Genomic DNA, 22222 nt, shown 5'->3' on the forward strand with positions numbered 1-22222 from the left:
ACCCTGAAACAAAGCGTGACGCAGGTAGCCTTGCGGCCGAGCCGAGCGAGATTCACCGCGTGGCCCGCTAACGGTTTCCTGTAACTGTTTTGGAATTGATGTCGGCAGCAGAGCGTTAAATCGGCGGGGTCTGGCGGTAATAAAGTCGAGGGGAAGGTGCTGAGGCCGCGAAGGTCGGGGGATAAAAAAGGCGGCCATCAGCCCTCCTCCCGCTGCCCCCGTCGCTTAAGATGAAGCAGCAGAAATATTAATTAACCTCTGTGAAGCCAAACGGCGATTCTCCGCGAGCTCGACTAATGAAGGTGCCACATTGAAGCATAGTCCCCCGTCCCCGTAGCTCCTCCAGTGTGGCTGTCCCTGAGGTTTTTAAGCAGTTTCTTTTTTCTGCAGCGGGATGAGAGAGAAGCCTTATTGCCCACGGTTGTGTGGAAGTCCTGGGCTGTAAATCAGTGAAGGGGGAGTGTGGTCTTTGTGGAGGTTTAGATTAGCGCCGGCGCTTGTACAAAGTGCCCCCAGAGATCCTGCTGATTCTGATAGGATGACTGTCTGCATTGATCTTGTCATTGATTTTTTTTTTTTTGGAACAGTTCAGTCCCTCTTTTTAATGGCACAGGAGTCATCCTCCTTTTTTGGGTTCTGAGGGTTTCTTTGAAGCTATTGAAGTCTGGATTGACCAGTACCTGCTACTGGATTCATCCACATAGAATCCACTTTTGGCATAGATGCAGGGCTAGATACATTTATAAAGGTATCTCGTTGTTGAAATTTTGAAAATATGAATGATGATATCTTGCCCTTCGAATGCTGTATGTATTCATAGTGCATATTATTGTTAGTTAATTCAAAGCAGTTAGTCAGTGGAGTATCTGGTAAGGTAAAACTTTATGCACCATTGTGCACCATTGCATTGGATTCTCCAGGGAAATGTATGCATGCAAGTTCAGACGTTTTGCTGGATTCTGCAGGACGAAAAGGAGTCAATTATCTAATTAGTGCTGCTGTTATCATTTCGTAATTGGACTATTAAACACCACGGGCCCTAACTGTATTTTATTTTAACTGCAGAAATTTTGTTTTGCTGTCAGTGAACTCTGGATGTATTGCAGTAATTAGCTTCGCTTTTGGGAACCCACACAAATGTTCCACAGTTATACCACCTTTATCAGGCTTATTTAGATATTCCGCAAGCTTGTGCGTGGAAGGCTGTTTTGTTACAGTAATGAATGGGGACATGACGGAGATTGGCGACATGAACTGTCTCATGAGTGGGCCTCTCCTGCGCTGGGCGAGACCGTTCCTGCTGCTGTTACAGCGCACCCTTCCTCTCTGTCCGCATCACAGAAGGCAGGTTAGCCACGTGCGCATTTTGTCACCGGAATCTGTCCGCTCTTTCACCCCGGTGATTAAGAACGAGCAATTCAGTTAATTAAGGTTTCCGCAGAAAATGTGCGTTTCGTATTCCGTCGGGGGTTCTGGGATCTCCTTCGCGTTGCTTTGCGTACTTGCTTTTGCGTACTTGCTTTTGCGTCTGCGTTTTTTTTTTTTTTTCCGTAAAGGCACGATGCGTTTTCTTCGGTTTGTTGTGAGCAACGATCGGTGCAAGCAGGCCGGATAAACGCGTAACTAATACCTTTGATATCGCAGGAATAGATTTTACACCACACCGTGTGCGAACAAGCCCATGTTGTCAGATTTGTTGTTAAACAGCCGTAAGTGAAATTTGAGTCGTCATCTCTCTCTCTCTCTCTCTCTGTATGTGTGTATGTGTGTGTGTGTGTGTGTGTGTGTGTGTCTGTCTGTCTTATCTCTGGCCATGAGTCAGTGGCTGACCTCACAAAGCATGCTCTGTGTCACACATCATCAAGTATTCACTTGGTGGGCATTAATAAAACATGGCGGTGAGGTGGTCCCCCGCTCACAGTGTGATGAGAAGGAGCTCTGGCTCTGTGAACCGAGCACGCTGTAATGAAAGCCAAGCGATGTTCTCCACAGCAGCAGTTTAAATTTTGCCCCCCACCCCCAGTGAAGAGGCTCGCGGCCCTATGTCGCACCGTGCCGGCAGCCTCGGAGAAGCGAGGGGGCGTGAGTCCCACACTTTTTCCTGCAATCAACACCGCTTTCCTTAAGTTGCACGCTTAACAACGCGCCATTCTATTTTTTTAATTCCCCCCTTCCCTGAGGTTTATCTGTCTCTCCTGCCGCCAGCAGAAATGAAAAATACCAACAGAAAGACAGGTTTCCATTGTGCCTTTTGTCTGCTTTCTTTTCCGCTTTTTCTGAAGCTCATCAACCTTCTGTCTGCTGGCAGTTATTATAAGTGTGATGAAAGGGAGTGATAAGTGTGCACTTAAATCGCAGAACGTGGGCGGGGTGGTGGTGAAGGAGAGACAGCGTCTTAGCGGGGAAGTCAGGATGTCAGAGATGACAAGCGCGCTTTAATTCCCAGCGACGCTCGAAAAAAGGAAGGGTACTAATGTGGTTACGACAAGGCCCCCTGAGATAACAATCTACCTTGTGAGCGTGGAAAATGTATTCAATGCCAGCCACAAAATGCATCATTCAGTGCATGGCGCTACGTGGTGTGAGAGTGTACTGGTAAACTTCGGCCTTGAGCCAGTAATAATCGTCCCTGGCCTCACCTCCCTCACCTCCGAGTGGCCCCCGCACGGCCGCCAGCGGCCCCCAGCGGCCCCCAGCGGCTGAACCTGTCTGGCTGCCGGAGTGCACCTTCTCGTGTGTGTGTCTCGCGCCCTCGTTTCAGAGAGCTCTGCAGCACCACCTGATTTGACTTGGTAATGCGGCGTTGATGAGTCGGGTGGGGGGGGGGGGAGCCGCGGGGATGGGCCAAAAGAGCGCTAGCGCGCTTCAAATCCACTATGTAAAATACGCTGTCAGTTACATCAATGACAGCGATAAAAAAAAGAGATGGCGGGGCGTAAAAGGGAAAAGAAAGAGATATAACTGTCAGCCGCTGACGTCTGGAAACACCCCGCGTCCCTCCAGGGCCTGAATTAGGGGGGCTAAGAGGTGCGGGTGGCTGCAGTGACACAGGTGTAATTTATTTTTATTATTCTTGGGAGCAGTGGTAGATTTATCTTTGTGAACGTGCTATATTTTCATCTCCATTAGCCCTCTTGGTGGGGGGTGGGGTGGGGTGGGTTGAGGGTGAAGAAAGCCTACGTTGTTCCGAGTGATAAGAAGAAAGAATATTGAATACTGTCTCAGGACATAAAAGCCGTGCCTGGAGTAGCGTGCAGATAAGGCCGTTTTATTACGTTGTCGGGCGGTTTCTATGAAATCTGTTTTTATTGCTGTGGATCTAATGTTTCCCTCTCTCTCTCGCTCTCTCTCTCTCTCTCTCTCTCTCGCTCTCTCTCTCTCTCTCTCTCTCTCTCTCTCTCTCTCTCACTCACACACACGCACACACACACACATATGCAGGCTTTTCAGAAAACGCACCATCGCAGTAATCAGAGGAGCGCGGAGGCGTTAGGATATTAGTCCGCATTTAAAAAGAATGAAAAGAAACTGTAAACACACAGTCCCAGTTTTAACACCCACCCCCCTCCCTTTTAATAATGCATTCGCAAGTGCGCTCGCTTCAGAGATGTGGCACCGAATCGCAGTAGCGTGCATCCTAGCCTGCATTATGACATCAGGGTCCGCTGCAGTGAATACTGATGCGCTTTAAAGCGCGCTTAAGTGGTCTGATCCCTTTCGGCTCGGTTTGGAAGGAGATGTAAAGCCAATCCAGGATAAGGATCAATGCAGGAGAGAGGAACCCTCGTGTGATCTGGTATGAGAGAGAGAGAGAGAGAGAGAGAGAAGACCCGGGAGAGGAGAGGACGAGCGAGTGGAAAGGGTCCGCCAGAGGGACGTCAGGCATCACAGCGGAGGCGTGGGGCGGAGCGGCCGCTTATGGTGCCACGTGGCCACGCCCTTTGACCACTGTCGCCGGATTCCCGTCTCTGTCTTAGCATCACAATGGTGCCGCCGTGACCCCTTTTTATCGCGAGTCACTCCCGCAGTGTTAAAACCCTGGGCTGGCGTGCAGTCAGACAGGGTGTAGGAAGGAGGGATGTGACACGTCAGTGATGCGTGTTTGACACACGTCTGCCCGGCCACCCCAGCTCTCCAGGAGCTGTCCCTCCCACCCCCTGCCCCTCCGCACTCTCCCTTGAGGCTCCTCACGGTCCGCCTGCCACAGAAGTGCATTGTCTCAAATTAGCATGCATTAGGCGGTCAGAGCAGAGGCGGTCAATTATGCAAGTTATCGCTAAACCGTTCCTCATTACAATTAACCAGCCTTCCTAAAAAATTGGGAGGTAGGGGCACGCCACAAACCTCAGTCCCCTCTTCAGAACAGAAGATGCCATGTTCACGAATGCGGTCTTTCCGATTTCTCTTCGGCTTGCCTCTGTTCGCAGTGCTCGGCTTTCATCCTCGTTAAGGGGTGTTTAATATGGGCATTCTGGGTAGAGTGACGGAGCATGCAGAGCAGGGTCCCTGGAGGATATAATTATACAGGAGATATATCAAACCATGAATCATTTACGCTAGCCTCGCGCCGCAGCACAGATTGCATTTTTAATGAAGGATTATTGCATTTCATAAACAGACCTTTAAAAAATTAAAACAATATTGATCCGTCCCTGCTCTGCTAAAGAGTCGGAGGCGTGGCTGCTTGAACAGCCCAACCCCCACCCCCTCTTTTTTGGCTGAGGGTTCAGAAAAAAAAAATGAAGCTTTCAAGCATTTTCCCCCCACTTTCTTATCCTGATAATATAATAATTCTTGTTTGTTTCAGTTTTGATTTTACTCCTCATGGCGCCCAAACAAAGGTGTCAGTTAAAGCTGGGGATTATTTTCCCGATATCTCAAACAACCATATATTTCATTGAAGTGTGTTTTATTTTATTTATTTTTTTATAGCACTTTTACTTTGGTGTCATTCCCCAGGAAATGGTTTGAGGAGAGGCCGGGGTTAATGTGCTGGAAAGAGCAATTTAGGTCAGTTACTGTGTATGCATCTGTCATTCTCTGTGGTTGGCATTTATTTTTGGGGGGTGGGGGGGTGCTTGGGGAGCTGTGCTGAGTGTTGAATAACAGGAACCCCCCCCACAACAAAGACTGACTGGGCTGCCTTTTCAGCAGGCTGTGTTGTCAGAAGCAGCGTTTGATACAAATATAATCAGTTTCACCTCTATATTATGGACCAGGCAGCTGAAGCCTCTGCAAACACGCCGAGCACATTCTCATCTCCCTCTCTCTCGCTCTCCCGCTCCCTCTCTCCTCCTCTCTGTCTCAGGAACACACTCGAGTTTTTGTAAATATTGCTCCCCTTCATGAGGAATAATGTGCTTGTATCTCCACAGGGGGGATTATGGGAGCCATCTTGTTTATCCCTTATTAATGTCTATCTCTCCCGGCATATGGGAGTGCGAGCAGGCTGTATGGCTGTGTACCTCTCAGACATGCACACCCTGCATCTGTTTCTATTCAAATATATGTAGGCCCTATGAAATCCGAATTTGCTCGTGTTTTTCCCCATTTTGTGTTCAGACCCCCCCCCCCCCCAGATTTCATGTTTCTCGGATTTAACATTTATTCGTCTCGGTACACAATGGAACACCGGTCCTTGTGAGCATTGTAACATGAACGTGTATATGGAAAAATAATTCATCGTAGAGGTGCTGCTTTAATGAAAAACACTTTGCTAATACAAAGAATGTGAAAATATGTACGTCGCACAAGATATTTGTTTTGCATATGCCTTTGTCACCATCGTGCTGTTAGGCACATTAGTTGATATTAACAGATCAGATTTCAGATGTTGGTGTTGAATATTATTTGACTTGGCCGCGTGAATAAATTAGCTTACAATAACGATAATAATCATACTGTAATGAAGATAATAATAATTATTATTACTGTTACTATTAATATGCAGCCTATCCGCCTCTGCACAGTATGCCCTTTAAAATCCTCCTCATTTTCTCATTTTAGACCAATTAGTAAATATGTCATGGTCTGCCCTCACCCTCTTTTAATAAACCTTGTTTTAACTCTGAGCGTCTTGATGGAACCAAGCAGGGGCCTCCCACTATAATATGATAGGATCTGACAAGCTTCCTCCTCGGCACAGTTTTTCACCTTACAAATGCCACAAGCAGGAGACAGTCGCGGTAACACTGCGCTCGGTGCTCCCGCTGATCCGGTCGGGTGCAGAGGCGGCAGTAACAGTCACCAAAAATTGTATAGCGTGACGTTTTTTTTTTTTTTTGATACTCATAAACGCCTCATTCAGTTCTTTTAATGTGGATTGTGCCATTCAGTCCCCTTTCTGTCGCAGTAGATTAGACTCTCTTGTCTTGTCTACCCTGTTGTCACTGTGTGTCTGTATGTGTTGATGGATCTCAGGAGCTGTGAAATTAATAACCATAAGAAGATAATTAATGTTGTATCATACGTGGGGCCCTGTGTGTGTATACAGTGTAGTCTATACTGTATACGTAGGACCATAATGCAGCAAACCAAAATAACGTTTTAGCTAGGGGTGTTGTGGTTGGTGCACAGCAATGTGCTTAATTTTCAAGCAGTTCATAATTGTACCGAACGCAATAGCAGGCCAAGACCTTTTGGCTTGACCTCAGTCTCCCCTCAAGGAGGACACTAAAGTATGTGGCAAATTCAGACCAAATATTTTTTCATGAAGTACAGGGGAAGCTGAACCAGGTGCTGGCCTCTAGCCCGACAGGCAGCAGGCGGCGTTTCCGGCAACCTGCGCGTCCTCTGTGTGAGGAAATGTAAACAAAAGCGCCGCTCTGGGTTCCTGCCCGCCGCGAGACGGGGAACAGCTGGCCTCGCGACGTGCTCCGCACCTTTGGCTTTTGCTGCGGTTTGGAGCTGATTTAGGGTGCGGCTGAGGACGGCCTTGATTCAGCTGTGTCGGCGCCTCATGAGACGGGAAGAGATGGGGTTTCAGTGGAGCTCAGGGCCCTTTTGTGGGATCTCTGAAAGCACCCACCATGTTTGGGTCTCAGCCTTTCCCGGGGGGCCGTGGAATGTCCTGTTAAAGGAGCACTCAAAAACCAGTGAGAATCAGTCGCAACATTCCCACATCGTTTTAAACCCCACAGGGATGTTTTGAATGTATTTACTACCTAATTCAGCAGTGCAGAGTTAAGAGAAATAGGCCATTAATAAGCCTTTGCAGAAGCAGACCAGTATGGGGCAGACTGTAGCCTACACACTGACCAGTGGGAGGTGGAGATTTGTGATCTCCTAATGGAAAAATCTACATTCAGAGCATGACAGCTGCAGACTTAGTTCATCTGGTGAAAACATATGAAACGAACCTTGGAAACTCGCCCACTAAATTACATAGCCTTTGACTTAAGAAGATAGAGGGAGAAGAGGTGAGGAAGACAATTGCCCGGAACCTGGCTCTGGCACTGCTCTCCTGCTGTTGCGCTGTGGCACGCCCTGGCTATTTCGAGATGAGCAGGTGACCCGACCGTGAAAAGCCATCCTGTTTTAGCACAATACGAGGCTCCGCTGTAGGACCTGAGGAGTGAGAGGAGTTGCTTATCGGGGAAACAATGGTGTGGCGGCCTACTGTGCATCACTCGAGAACTGGAGGCGTATGTCAGAGAGCGACGTGAACACGGAGGCACCCAGAGGTGTTTCCCCAGCGTTCACACCTTTCACGCGTCACTGCCCCTGTGCATCTGCAAAGTCATTTGCGTAGACAGTCGTGGAAATGGTGAAAACGTTCCGCTGGACTTCCAAGTAGACAGAGTAGCGGTCGAGCAGACTTCCACTGCTAGGCTCTGGAAAGGAAAGTGGAGAGAAAGGTCTTTTGGAGTGATGGACCCTCCTGTTTTGAATGATCTTCACAGCGAGGTGTGGAAACCGCCGTTTTTTCTATAAAGGTATGAATGAAGGGTTTGTTTTCCTTTGTGCAGTGGCATATCTTTGTTAGAAAGAGTAATTTGCTGTAGTAGGAATCGGAGCCATCGACTGTTTGTGGTGATTTTTATATGATGTCTTTAAGTCTTAGCCTCTGTGGAGTTCACCCTCCGCCAACTCTGTTCATGGTCTTGGTTCTTCAGTCCAGGTAAGTCTCAGGACCCGAAATATCAAAGGACTGTCATGCTCAGCAGGGCCACCCAACAGTGGAGATTGATGTCAACCAGGACTACTTCTGAATTTCACGGTATGGCACATGGACGGGTTAGAACAGTCAGCGTGAAGCTCTGTGTGTCATAAAATGTAAAAGAGTAAAATGCAGGGTGATTTATGTTTTGAGCTTTTGTCGTATCCCTTGCAGTAGAATGAAATGAGATCATAAAAGGTGATGATGTGAAAAGTCTTTCCAGCTGACTTCCTGACTCATTCTTTCTGGGGTTTTACAGTAGTAAACCCAGAAGACACAGTCTCAATTTCCTTGTCCAGCTGCAATATAATTATTATTTTAATGCTGCAGTTACTTGAGAGTTGTACAAAATTTAGCCAGCAATTGCTTAGCAACAGGAAGGAAATCGCCTAGGCTTTGAAGTTATTGTCTTTTTCCTGTGCTCTGATTGGATGATGCTTGTTGATGATGCCCTCAGTTTGAATGGATCTAACATGGCTAGCACACCAGTTATGCTCTCATCTGCATCTCTGCCATGAGCCTTTGCCCAACTCAGTGCTAGCTAGCTACAGTGACGTTCTGGTCTTTTGCATACTGTATGGTTCTCAGCATTGCTGTCCGGTAGTATAGCATGTGCAGAAAGACATACATATTTGTGTGCTTATATTAATATTCCTTAAACAATATGTATCCCTTTGAAAATAAACTATGTTGGCCTTATGATGTTCTGGCAATATTTGTCTCTGTCTCTCATATGCAGGCAGTGCCATTCAAGTCATTTGTATAGTTCCTTGTATTTATCTGCTAATATTGGCCCTTCTTTTTTCCTTTAACAAAAGAGACAGCTAAGCAATCAGACGGGTTAGATCGATAGTGCGTTGTGTTCTAAGCCCGGTGGAGGATGTTGATTGGTCTGTGGGCGGGTCGCAGAGCGCTCTCACTGACACACTGAGGGGGAGGGAGAGGAGCATCGTGTGGCCAAAGCACACCCACCCCCTGCCTCTTGCCCGCCAAATCCCCCTAATGCCCATCTCACTGGTTTGTGCCGTCCCGTGTCCTCGGAGGGTCTCGCCCCCCCCCCCCCCCCCCCGCGGGCCAGCCTCCTCTGTCGCCCCATTGTGCTGGCGTCGCTGCTGGCGGCTGGGCCGAATGACCCGGGGACGGCTGCTGGGGGCTGAACAAAATGCCACTTGTTTCCGCTGCCGGGGCACAACCTCTAGCCCCTACCTGCCCCACCCACCACCCCCGCTCGAGTGACAGGCCGAGCCCCACCGTGTGCCTGAGTCACAACGGTCTCCGGCCGCAGCTGTGCCGTGGGGGGTGGAGCGGTTCTTGGCTAATAAACCCAGCTCCATTGCCTCTGAATGGCTGCGTTCATTTATCTAGTTATCTTAATGGAAAGTGTTAAAAGATGACGGAAGGGGAGGGTAATGACGGGATGGCCCCGACAGCTTCCCTGAGACAAGGGTGGATTGTCTGCAGTCACAGCCACACTGTCTTCAGTGGGGGCCAAAGCCCAGCCTAACCCCACCCAGCCCTGGCTAAACCAGCCCAGCCCAGCCTTGGCCGCACGTGCAGATCCCAGGAGTAATTGGCTTTGACTGCTCCTGGTAGCCGCAATGATACCAATTCCTAAGCTTGCGTGAGCTGCATAATACTGGCTAATGCCTGAAGGATTCTGCTCTCGTCAATACGTCCTCGGCAAGCAGAGCAGCCCTTTTATGCTCTTCCCTCTGCCTGGCAGTTTATTAAAAGGAATACTGGCTTCCTGAGCCGTATATTTGATTCCTAGACCGCTGAAGCTGTCAGAGCAGATAAAACCAGGGCCCTGGAATGCACTGTACAACATCTGTGTTTATGTTGTAGTCAGCTCCCCAGCACTTGACACTGCAAGGTGAGGGGGAGGGCTTTGTGTGTGTGTGTGTGTGTGTGTGTGTGTGTGTGTGTGTGTTTTGGATTTGTGGGGTGGAGAGGTTGAAGAGAGGGAGGAGGGCTAGAGAGAGAGAAAGACAGAGAGAGAGGAAAGTGGCGTGTCGGAGCACAACCAGGCACCGTTCGTAGAACACTGCAGCTACTGGCGGAAGAATGCTTGTCTGTAGGGTGGAGGAAGATTGGGGGCCATGCTTCCAAGCGCGTGACCGTGTGCATGCAGCATGGGTACAGCCCCCATGCTCTCCTCTCAGACCCTTAGGGGTCTCAGACCGTCTGGGGTGGCCATGGTGCTTTACCTCCGCCTTAATTGAGGAGAATCCCCCCTCCCCCCCCCCCCAGCCGAGGAGAGTCCACTGGACCTTGACAGCGAAATAATGCGGCTAAAGGCCACAGAGGGGAATCAGAAGGGGAAATTGTTAAATAATGCAGGCGTGGGTCCTGAGGTTTTTTTTATTTTTTTATTTCTCCCTGGGCCGTCGGTCGGTGCTGACCCGTGCGGAAGACGCTCTTCTCCTGGGTGTCTGCCTGAAGCTGCTCTGAAATAGAAGTGATAAATATTTCAGCTCCGCCAGAGGATAGGCCTCTCTGGGAAGCGCACAGGGGGGGAAAAACGCTGTGCAGGAGGGTTTGACACCCATTATTTACTGACAGGAGGGGAACGCGAGGAGCCAGGCCAAGGGCAGGCAGGGCAGAGCTCTTACTGAGTGTGTGCGAGTCAGGAGGGGCTGAGCGTGCGTCTGTGTCTGGCTCTCTCTTTGGTTTGTTCCTATGTGTGTCTGGGGAGAGGGATCACTGAGGGTTGCCATGTCCGTGTGGGTTAGGGTTGTGTCTGTGCCTCTGTGTGTCTGGGGAGAGGGATCACTGAGGGTTGCCATGTCCGTGTGGGTTAGGGTTGTGTCTGTGCCTCTGTGTGTCTGGGGAGAGGGCTCACTGAGGGTTGCCATGTCCGTGTGGGTTAGGGTTGTGTCTGTGCCTCTGTGTGTCTGGGGAGAGGGCTCACTGAGGGTTGCCATGTCCGTGTGGGTTAGGGTTGTGTCTGTGCCTCTGTGTGTCTGGGGAGAGGGATCACTGAGGGTTGCCATGTCCGTGTGGGTTAGGGTTGTGTCTGTGCCTCTGTGTGTCTGGGGAGAGGGCTCACTGAGGGTTGCCATGTCCGTGTGGGTTAGGGTTGTGTCTGTGCCGCGCAGTGTCAGTTCCCAGGTGTGTCTGGAGGGCAGAGCGCCTCTTGGATATGTTGACGCCAGGGTTGGCCAAGTATGTGTGTGTGCTTCATGGTATGTCTTTCTCTGTTCCTCGGTGTCTGTCTCTCTCATTGTATCAGTTCCTTAGTGTGTCTGTGCCTCAGAGGTCATTCCATACCAGCTCAATTAGCTCAAGTTCCAACCGTTCTGTTGTGTCCTGCTCTACTACCATGGAAACAGTGCTTCCAGGAAATCTTTGTCTGATAACATGAACTAATTTCCTTTGCGAAAATGGATAATCATGCTTATCCTCCAGAAAGCACTGTCTCAAAGTTAAATCTGAGAATACTGAGTCAATATTTAACAAATGAAGCAGGGGAAATGATAAGTGGCTGTGCGTGTGCCTGTCTGTCTGTGTTGTTCTGAAAACATGGCTGCACAGCACAGCTTAGCATTTTGGCCCAAAGGAAAACAACTTGGCTGTCTGACCAGCAGCACCACCCATCCATTGAATTACAGCAGTTACAGCCAATTTTATAAATCCAGGAATACCTTTATTTTCATAAATAGGGCACACTGAAAAAACGAAGATGTTTAGACAGAGTGTAAATGTGCTGTACATGGTGGGTGCAAAGCTTTGTAGTGTCAGCTGCCCTTGTTTGACTGCAGAAATATGTCAGGTGTCTAGCTGTGGCTAGCTAACATAGTTAGGCATAAGCATTGCTGTATGAAGCTGAAATATTACATTGGCATATGTCAGATTGTGTCAGAGTGGGAATCACCATGCACTGTGTTACCGGTGAGATAGGGAATGGAATCAGGGCCGCCTGTTTGCATAGTAGTGGAGGGGAATTCAGTGCCCTGTCAGAAGGCTACATTAATGTGACTGGGTGTTTCACAGACAGATGGCGACCAGGCACTGTAGCTCTATTTAAGTATTTTTTAATGCAAATTTTGACATCCTGTCATTAAAACTCAATCTTGACATTTGACTTTTTTGTTTGTTCTACCACAGAAAATGTCGCTGAGGATTATTATATGTTTTTATTATATGTCTTTGTCAGTCAGTGTATCTGAAGAGGTTGAAATAACATGAGCAGGAGTGAGTGACCTGCATGTATTTCCATTGGCAGTTTGCTTTTTTGAAAATATTCCAACAGTTGTGTGACCTGTTGAAACAATTTTCTTTGGATATTGATGGAATGTTCTGTTGGCGCTGTAAGGGGTATCAGCTAGTAGGATAAGGACTGAATCATGTTGTGTCATTGAAATAAAATCAACATCAAATCATGTAGTTTGTAGTGTTGTATTTTGCTGGCTTGCTGAACCCGCTTAGATTTTGCATGAAACATGCACCTGGAATATTCATCACCGGTCCGCCCACGTGCTTTAGACGTTCCCTTTGAGCTGTGACCTGACAAAGGTCAAACCTCCCATGAAAAAGTGACCTTCTCCCCCATGTAAATTTGACCATCAGATGTAGCATCTCATTCTATTCCTAATAAACAGACTTCTGAGGGAAAATTTCAAGGGCTGACAAATTTGGCTTCAGTTTCACCCCTCCCCTTTACCCCTATTGGGGAATATTGGTCCATAAAGGTTTTGTCCATAAACCTAAAGAGCTTCATCAACCTCAGGGCCAAGATATTAGACAGTGTCTAGATATTAATACACTGTCTAAAAATGATAGGACACTGAGTGCAGGAAGATGCAAGTCATAGTCTTTGAACAGGTGTATGATTAGCTACAGGGTGAGTGAGACTGTGCACATCCAGGTTTTTCAAAGGCTATCACAAGTTTGTCACGCATTTGCCACATCACAGGAGGAAAGACATGACATATATTATCATTTAGCAGCAGTGGCTAGTGTTTTCACTCCACAGTATATTACAGTATATATTGACCTAGTATAGAATGTATAGATGTAAAAAGCAAATAGATGTCTAAAAAGTGAAAGTGTAAGGAAAAAATAATATTTCATACAAAAATACTATTTTAGTCTTTGTAACTAACTTCAAAATGGGTGGAGCTATCATTTGGATATCTGACCGTCTGTTTTAACCCCAGTAGAAGTGTTTTGCTTTGAAGAGCAGTCCTTTGATTGGTTCATATGACTGACATTGTGTGACAGCCCCAGATTCATGGTGTCGTTGCCACTGAAAACATTAGTGCAGGTGTTTTAATTTTTTCACTTAGTCATGCATGGATCAGTGTATCCAAGTTGTTTTATTCAGTTTCCCATACTTATCTTACTAATCTTACTAGTCTTAGCTGCCCTTTGAGTTCAGCTTGTATGGCGAGTCAGTGGTCAGAGCCGCAGCTCCCCTCTGGTGAGTGATGGCCCAAAATAACCGCGCACCGTTTGAAGAATGTCAGAGGCGCGTGGTCCTCGCACCCCGCCACAGGGGGCCTTAACGATGCGCTTTTCTCCCCCCGCAGTTCTTAATTAACCCGCGCCCGCGTGTGGCTGGTGTAATGGCCCGGCGGCTGACAGGAGGTGGCAGGGCGGGGCAGGGCCAGGAAGAAGCACGTCCCTCGGGAGGAGAGTAAATTAGATGTCAGGTGCAGGTGTGGGAAGGTGTGAAATGGGAGACAGAGAGGGAAAGATCCAGGTAGATTATATGTTAACCTGTCAGGAGATATCACGGGCTGCTTACACTATGGTACATTGGAGGCAGCTGCCACTATCGCCGGAATCCTATCGTATACTGGTGGTGCAGTCGGATTCCCTTTATGCATACTTGTATGTTTAAATATACATGTGTGTTATGCCTCGTACTAAGTGGCGGTTTGGGAATGGCAAGACGCAGAACGGCAAGGCGTGAATCACAGGCACCCCTCGCTTTAATGACACAGCGTCTTCCTGGAAACCCTTTGGTGAACCGGTTCAGTGGGAACTGAATCTTATTTTCCCATAGGTGAAATGTAGTAAGGAGCTGAACACAGGCTGGAAAGTAGGCTAGCTAAGGGCTTGTTTCAAATATTCATAAGATAGTAATACACTTTAAGTATACTGACACGTGAACTACAGAATAAATATTCAGTTATGAAGCATGTTACATGATGGTTTGGAAATGACAGGATACAGAGTGCAGGAAGGTGCAAGTCAGAGTCTTTGAACAGGTGTATAATTACGTACCGGATGAGCTAGACCACGCACACAATGAAAGGATAAATTAAACAAATCTTCAGCTCTCTCACACAAGTTTACTGAACGAAAAGAAAACAAATTAAGTCAACACAGATAAAGCAAAGAAAGCAGATAAACAAAGAAAAAAGCTTTATTGCATTTTCAGACTTTTTTTGTACTTTTTTCTTTATCATTTATGCTCTTTTTCTCTGTCTTGTTCCCACTCCACAGCCTCTTTCGTTGTAAGTCTGGACTTCTGAAAAGCAATTAACGGTGTCATTTTCATAACATATATGGGAGTCATCATAAAATGGGGGGGGGGTGCTTGGATATTACGTGGTTTGTTGAATAAAATTGCGCAGCAGTGTGGACGGGTTTCGGGCCATACCTGTGTACAGGCATGGATGCGTGTGCACGCAGGTGCCGTATTTTACTGTACGTCTCCACCTCTGGGCCGGTGCATTCTCCTCCCAGGCATTCAGCTGGTGTTGCGAATGACAGTCAGGTCAGAGGTCGGGGGGAGAAATGTTTACTTTCCTCGTGAGACGCTGCCTTCGTAATCCCCTCTCTTCTCCTCTCGGGTAATTATGAAAGGTGCTTTCGGCTGCTTGATGAAGCACGGCCTTCCCGCTTCCCAATGTCAAAAGAGAGGACCACAGAGGTCACCGGCCTCGCGCTGCGATGCTCGGCACCGAGGATCCGTTAATTATTGCTATGAGCCCTGGCGTGCTCTCCACCCATTACCCTGTGTCAGGAGAAAGCGAGTCTGCTGAAATAAAGAGCGCGGGTAGGATTGAACGGAGAGAGCATGAACAGGAAGGAAGTGCCTCCACCAGCTTGGCTGGTCCGGGGCGAATTATATGGTGGTCAGGGCTCTGAAAGCAGCCTTCCACCATGAGGGGACTGTGTCGGCGCTGTTACCTGGTGCTGGTCCTGGGGGATGCAGTGCTTTGCTTGAGGCGAAAGATCAAGAGGTGTCTTTATTCTCAGCTGTCTCTCTCCACCGCTCTCACTCTCCCTCCCTGTCTCCTCCTTATTTTAATTGATAAACAGAAATGCCTATTAAGCCACCTTGTTTTATTGTCTAAGTCTAAAGGAGGCTTAAAATTCAAAAGCCTCTTTAGCTCCCAATGTCTTGGTCTCTTTCCATCTCTCCTTTAATCTCTTGCTTGCTCTCCCTCTCTCTGTTTCCCTACCTCTATTCTCTCTCTCTCTCTCTCTCTCTCTCCCCCTTTCTCTCTCCTCCTCATCATTTCCCTCTCTACTCCCACACTCTGTGACCGCTTCAGAGTGCCGGTTGTACCCAGAGCCAGCAAGCCTTTCATGTCTCCACCAGCGGCAGCTCGTGCTTTAGCATCTATCAGAGGGCAGAGTGCAGCCACTGGCACTCGAAAATGAAGTCGTACTTCTGTGCTGGAAGTGCCTGTGTGTGTGTGTGTGTGTGTGTGTGTGTGTGTGTGCGTGTGTGTGCAGCATTCTGATGCTGGTGTCACGTTTTGACTCCGAACGAACTGCGAGCTGCTGCTTTTTCACAGTGCCTCGGGTGCTTACCGTTTCCCGTTGCGCATGCAAATGAGATTGCAACCCCGTGTGTTTCTCCGCTCAGTCACCACTTCAGTTCATGCATGAGTAACGGTTTCTTCCATGAGGAAGGCTTCACAGCCTTTAAAGCAGGAGGGACGCGCTGCAGCCCTCTCCCGGCCCGACGCCACACTCGGCCTCTTTCCCCAGCTACGAGCTTTAAGCGCTACGAGCACATTTTACCTGGATGCTGTAAGAGAGGGTTAAGGAAAATGATGATTTCAGTGTCAGATATCTTCATTTAGTGGAGAGTTTCATTTCTCTGGCTGTCCTTCCATGTGGACATAATAGCAAAAGGGGGGTTAGTTCCACTTTGGGGTCAGTTTGGGGAATTTATTGAAATTCAGTTCATGAATGGCAAATCATCCTTCATTTTTTGTGGAGATTATTCAGTAAATGAATTTCACTTGATTTTCTGACTTGACTGAGTTTTCCTCCCCTGGATATCTCCAAGACCTGGCTTCTGATGTCCACTCATGGTCTGTGGCAGGCATGCTCGTTTGCTGGACCCAGTTGTGTGTTTTTGATTGCTGTTGTAACATTAATTCTTTGATGCGTCCAAATTAAAAAAAACATGGAGTTGAACTGACAATAGAACTACAATCAGTTGTGATAAACACCATCAGGCAATGTTAAAACTGAAGGAATTCATCAAAATTATTTATACGTTCATGAAAATGACAGGATATGGCTTTTAGATGAGCCATTTCAAAACTGCAGTCAGGAAACCTCCTGGTACCTGACCAGTTAAAGCAATTTAAGAGAATGTACAGGATAACATCATGAATTGATTTAGGAAATGCCTGACTTTGAACCCCCCCCTCTGCCAGAGGGCAGAATGGATCAGTAAAAATGAGTAAACAGGAAATAATATTATCTACTTATGTGGTTTGTAGATACCCTGGACAAGGCCTTTATGTAGCTGCACTGCAAGTGAAGGCACCATGCTCAAGGGTCCAGCAGCACTGTTTCAGCTGGGATGTGACAGCGTGACCTTTTTTTTGCTGCAGGAGCCCCTTATTAACTGTCCACACCGGCGTTCCTTCAGCGACTGGCAATACCTGTCACAGGTGACTTCACTATGTCACCAGCTGTCCCCCATGGTTTAATTAAGCCAGCCGCCCCCAGTGCCCCCCCACACAATAACATAAATATTGCACACGCTCCATTTTCTTATTGAGCTCCAGCACATGCTCAGAAATGAGAAATTAATTTATGTATAGCTCCATACTCCCCTATCTGGTGGGTATAATTATGGAGAGCTAAAAGGAGCAGCATTGGAAAGATTTCATTTCTTAGTTAATATTCACTGAATAATAAGGCACGACGCTGAGGCACTGCAGAAAAAGGATAGCAAGGTCTCTGGTGGTTTTTTTTTTTTTTTTTTTACCGCTTTTCTCTTCTTACGGTTTCGGCTTGCCTGCCGTTACATCAGGGCAGTCAGGTTGCTTATCTCTGCTGGTGTTGTTCAAAAAAAAAAAAAATTGAGGTTTTGTAAATGTCTCCCCTTCCTTCCCGCTCCCTTTCTGTGGCTGCGTTCCGATGTCTAACCGTGGCCACCCCGAAATGCCAAGGATTGATCACAGGGAATCCGTTCACAGCAAGCCTCCGACAGTCACTTAGAAACAGCGGGGCGGGCTGGCGGTTTGTCGAGGCTCTGACAGGTCCGCTCCTTCTGCTGCTTGTAGGCCAGAATCCCCCCCCCCCCCTCCACCCCCCCCGTGTCCCTGCTGTCTGTGAAATCTCTTTCTGCCTCTCTCTCCCTTTCCATTTTCGAAATGATTCCTTTAAAGCTTTCAAATAGCTCCTCTTGCCGGGATTTTGATGGGAAATAACATCTGTAGGAAATTGAGCTGACCCCGGCCTCGGCTCGGCTGTATAATGCTGATGCATGGTCTTGTTGCGCAGGCTGCCAGTGAGTGAAAGACATGTTTTTATTTCCCAGCGCAGGGCAGTGTGTCAAGACTGATAACCCAGTTCATTTTTTTCCCCCCCCGGCCTTGCTTTGATGAGAGAGATGCTATAGTCCAAGAATGTCGGCCTCACGTTTTTTTTTTTTTTTTTTTTTTTTGGAGTGTGTGTATCTGTGCGCATGTGTGCGATTGTGTTCCTGCAGCGGTATGCTTGTACGTGTCAGTATTTTGTGTAAAATTTGAAGGAATTGTAATTCTGGGACAACGAAATGGCTACAGAACTGCGGGTCGGTTTTCCCGAATGTCGTTTCTGCCATGGGTGTCGAGGTGATAGGTGAAATGCCACAGATTTCAGGCTGTCATTTGGCTTGCCTCATAGGACATCACTGTCCCCTGTGTCGTCTTGCCAATCATGGCTTTTGTAATATGAAAAAACCCGATGCTTTAACTGTGGTTGGGATGGCAGGGGGGCTGGAGTGCTTGCGCCGATGGCGAGAGGATGGCCACAGAGAGACGGATGCCGCTGTGGGTAGGCCGTCTCCGAGCTCGTCACTGCGACCGACGCCTTCTGTAATGAGGGGACGAGCCGTCACTCACGCCATCATCACAGGTTGCCCTTATTGAAGAACTGGGGCTCTGTCATCCTTTATTATAGCTCCCGATTACCATGGGAATGCAAATAACCCAAAACTAATTAAACCAAATCTCTGCTTTACATCCTGTATGCTGTGGCGTAATGTATAATTATAATTCCTTCAATTATAAATAATTATAACAGGATAACGAATCGGCCGCTTGCATGCGCGGCCGCCTAGCGTGCGGATTAAGTATGCGGAAGGCATTTATCACTGTCAGATCGGCAGAACGGGCCTTTGTGCACCCGCGCACGGATGAAGGTCAGAGGTCAGGAGCGTGGTAATTAATATTTTGACTCCCGCATCTTCGTTCCGGGCTACGTGAGAACCGGAGAGAGGGGAGCCACCCCTGAGCCCCTCGGCTGTGTGTCCTGCTGATAAGCCGCCCGGAGCTGACAGCTCAATACGTTTCCTAATGGGGCGCTACTTCACTACTGTTGCTACGGCGTCGGTCGCCGCCTCCTCCCATTCCCGTTTGGCGGCGGTGAAGACGGGTCGCGTCCCCGGCCGAGGGCCGCCCACCCTTTCCATTTCGCAAAGGTCAGCGCCTCGCCGCCTCTTAATACACAGCCATCAGCGGGGTAATCTCTCCTCCATTTAAGAGGGTGGAGGAAAAATAGCCGGGTCGGGGTTAGCAAGGCCGCGTTTTTCGCCTCGTTCTCGGAGGACGCCGTTTTTATGATGGAGGAAACGTTGAAGGAAGAGGGTGTCAGAGAAATGGTTAGACCAAGGATGCCAATTACTGCAATGAGGCATCGCTTCTATGAAACAAGAAACAGTTACAGTGTGTAGCTGAGAATTTTTGTGTTTTGGCCAGTGCCTTTTTGCCAAGGGATTTTTAAGAGGTATGAGCAGTTTTTTTGTGTGCGTGTGAGTGTGTGTTTTAAGCGGGGGAGGGGGCTCAATCGCTCATATGATTTCCCCTAGGGTTTCATTTTTGCACAGTGATTACGTTAGTACACACATGGTTTGGAAGGGCATAATAATTAACAGCACACAATTTCTTCCCAGAGCGTCAACAACAAACCTCACAGCGATACATTTCCTCTGAATCTCCTGAAGAGCTCAATTCAAACCCCATTCAGAAATGAGGCTCTGTGCTGCCTTTGAGTGCTGACAGTGTGTGTGTTTGCCAGCTAAGCAGTGACAATAGCACCACTTCACTGTGGCTGTAATTGTAGGCATCCATCAAGCCCTTAAATTGCTCTAAAACATGTGAGGGGATGGAGAAATAATGAAATAAGTCGCTTTTGTGCCCGTTATAAATCGCGGGCACGGAGGCTTAGTCATGAAATCTGAAATCTGTCCTTTCTGCCGTCAGCAGTGCGCCGGAGGAAGTTGCATATTCACCTCTCCAGGCTGATGGGCTTGAGGGGGATTGAGGCTTTGCAGCGTCAGGGGCTGCGTCTGAGACGAGCTGCACTGTGGAAGCTGGCAGCGGTAGGTCACGGAGGGAAGTCTCCCTGTAAAGTGATACTGACGTGAGTTCAGACCTTTCCAAAAAGTCTGAACTGCGGCAGAAACAATTGTCATGTTTTTGCCATTTTGTTGGTTATTGATAACGGTTTTAAAGAGCGGGAGGTTGAGTGATGAATATCCGCTTGAACATACGTTTGCTGTGATGAATTTTGCTCCTCGGACGTCTTTGACGTCGGCGTGGGCGTGAGCGTAGATTACATCGTTGTGCGTTGCCGCGGAAACGGCCTCTTCCTCGACAACGTTGCATATGAATGCGAATTAAAAGGAGACCCGTGTGCACGCGAAGACCTAGATGTTCCGTGTGTGCCATGTCAGTATTAGCTGTGAGCCCCCGGTGGCAAAGCCAGGTCAAGCCCAAGGCTGGAGGAGAACAGGGCAGCGCAGAACGGTGCGTGGGTCGAGATTAGCCTGCAGGCCGACAACAAAATGCTCATTAAGATAACAGACCCGCTCTGGACGAAGCCATTATTCTGATGATTGACCAGATCAGCCTTGACAAACCGTGCCTAATTAGCTCAGTGTGTAGACAGAAAGGCCATCTCGTTCCATATCGCTGGTTGGTTAAGTATGTGTACTTTAACTAACCTGCTGTGTGTTGTTTCTGTTCTTTATATCACATTGCTCGCTCAGAGGTCGGGTGCCAAGCGCGTACAAGCACAACATTTGCTTGCGGATATGTAGGTAGTGTGCTCACAAGTGTGTAAATCCAAATAAATAATTTTCCCTCGTTCATTCATTTCTTCCTTCACAAACCTGCATGTCAGCACGAATATTTTTACCTCATTACATGTAGGATTCTGTAGGATTGTTTGCTCATCTTCCAATATCACATTTTATCACAGAAACTCGGTGCTAAAATGTCGTATCGGAAATGAAGCGGATGCTTACGTTGCTCTTCCCACTGGAGCACCCGGTTGTGGCCACGGGCCTCTCCTGCCACAGAATTCCGACTTCCCCACCAGCGACTGTTTGTTTCCGCTAATGGATTCCAGTGCGAACTCGCAGTCGGAACACGACTCCCGCCGTCTTCCCGAAATGGCCCCGGCGACGCTCCGGTAACCACTCCGAGAACGCGTCATCGTTTATAAGAAAAAAAAACAAGCGTGCACACAGACACACGAACGCAGTCACTGATTCGCCCCCCGCTGGATGATGGGACATTGAATGCTAATGTGGGGTTAGCGTGTATCAAGCCTGCGGCTGGTCGTCCCGGTCGATAGGCCGGGCGCTGGCTTTTGGAGCAGGGGTGCGGCACGCCAGCGTGACGGGCTGTTGCATGGCGCTCGGCGCTTCCCACGCCGCAGCGGGAACAGTCAATCCGGCAGTGCTGCATTTCAGTGCTGCTGCTCAGTGAAGCGGCTATGAAATGGCAGCCGTTTGAAAAGGGATCAATATTTTGATACAGTGATCTAATCCGCAGAGTTAATAACCTTTAGCTTGGGTAATTGCTTGGGTCTGAATGCTTTAGCTCCGTCAGAGCTGAAGCGCCTGACGGATAGAAGCGCAGTGTGTGCGTGTGCGTGTGTGTGTGTGTCTGTCTGTCATATATCTCTGTCTGCGCGCGTGTGTGTGTGTGTGTGTGTCTGTCTGTCATATATCTCTGTCTGCGTGTGTGTGTGTGTCTATCTGTCTGTCTGTGTCTGCGTATGTGTCTGTGCGCGCGCGCGCATGTGTGTGCATGGGACGTGTGTCCCTTTTTGTTAGTGTGTGTGTGTGCGTGTCATCTTATCTGTGTACGTATGTGCGTACATGCCCATTGTGTGTGCGTTTGTGCGTGCTCTTGTTCGGCTACACGCTTACGATGTGAAGGCAGCGCACAGTAAAAAGCTGAAATCCGTGGAAGGGCTGTGTGATTTGGGGAGTGCAAATCAGTCCTGCAGCTGTCTCGTGTTTGCATTTGGAGCAGGGCGGCGTAAACGCTGTGAAAGGCGCCTGCCCGCATGCAGAAGGTGAAAAGTCAATGTTATTGAATGGGTGCTGTGAGGCAGGGCTGTGATATTTTTATTTACGAGCTCCAGTGGAGAGGAAAGGGAAAGCGTGGGGGCGGGGGGCTCAGACAAGGTGATCTGCATTCATAGCAGGGAGAGCTGACCTCTAGAGGGCAGTATTCGTATTGCTGAAATTCATCTTTACGGCATTATCGCTGAGAGACCCACCAAAATGTCACGTAACACAGAGGTCACGAAATCGAGAGTGCCTTTATGGTGATGTTAAAAAGCACAGCCATTGCACTG

The 22222-nt window shown here is 48.3% G+C and overlaps 1 protein-coding gene across 1 annotated transcript in view; it reads left to right on the forward strand.

Annotated features, from left to right (window-relative positions):
* LOC118778720 (arginine-glutamic acid dipeptide repeats protein-like) overlaps window positions 1-22222 on the forward strand; it is a 173814-nt gene that overhangs the window by 12318 nt on the left and 139274 nt on the right. The gene's annotated exons all lie outside the window — the stretch shown is intronic.

Source organism: Megalops cyprinoides, chromosome 6, assembly GCF_013368585.1.
Source record: "Megalops cyprinoides isolate fMegCyp1 chromosome 6, fMegCyp1.pri, whole genome shotgun sequence".
Taxonomy (NCBI): domain Eukaryota; kingdom Metazoa; phylum Chordata; class Actinopteri; order Elopiformes; family Megalopidae; genus Megalops; species Megalops cyprinoides.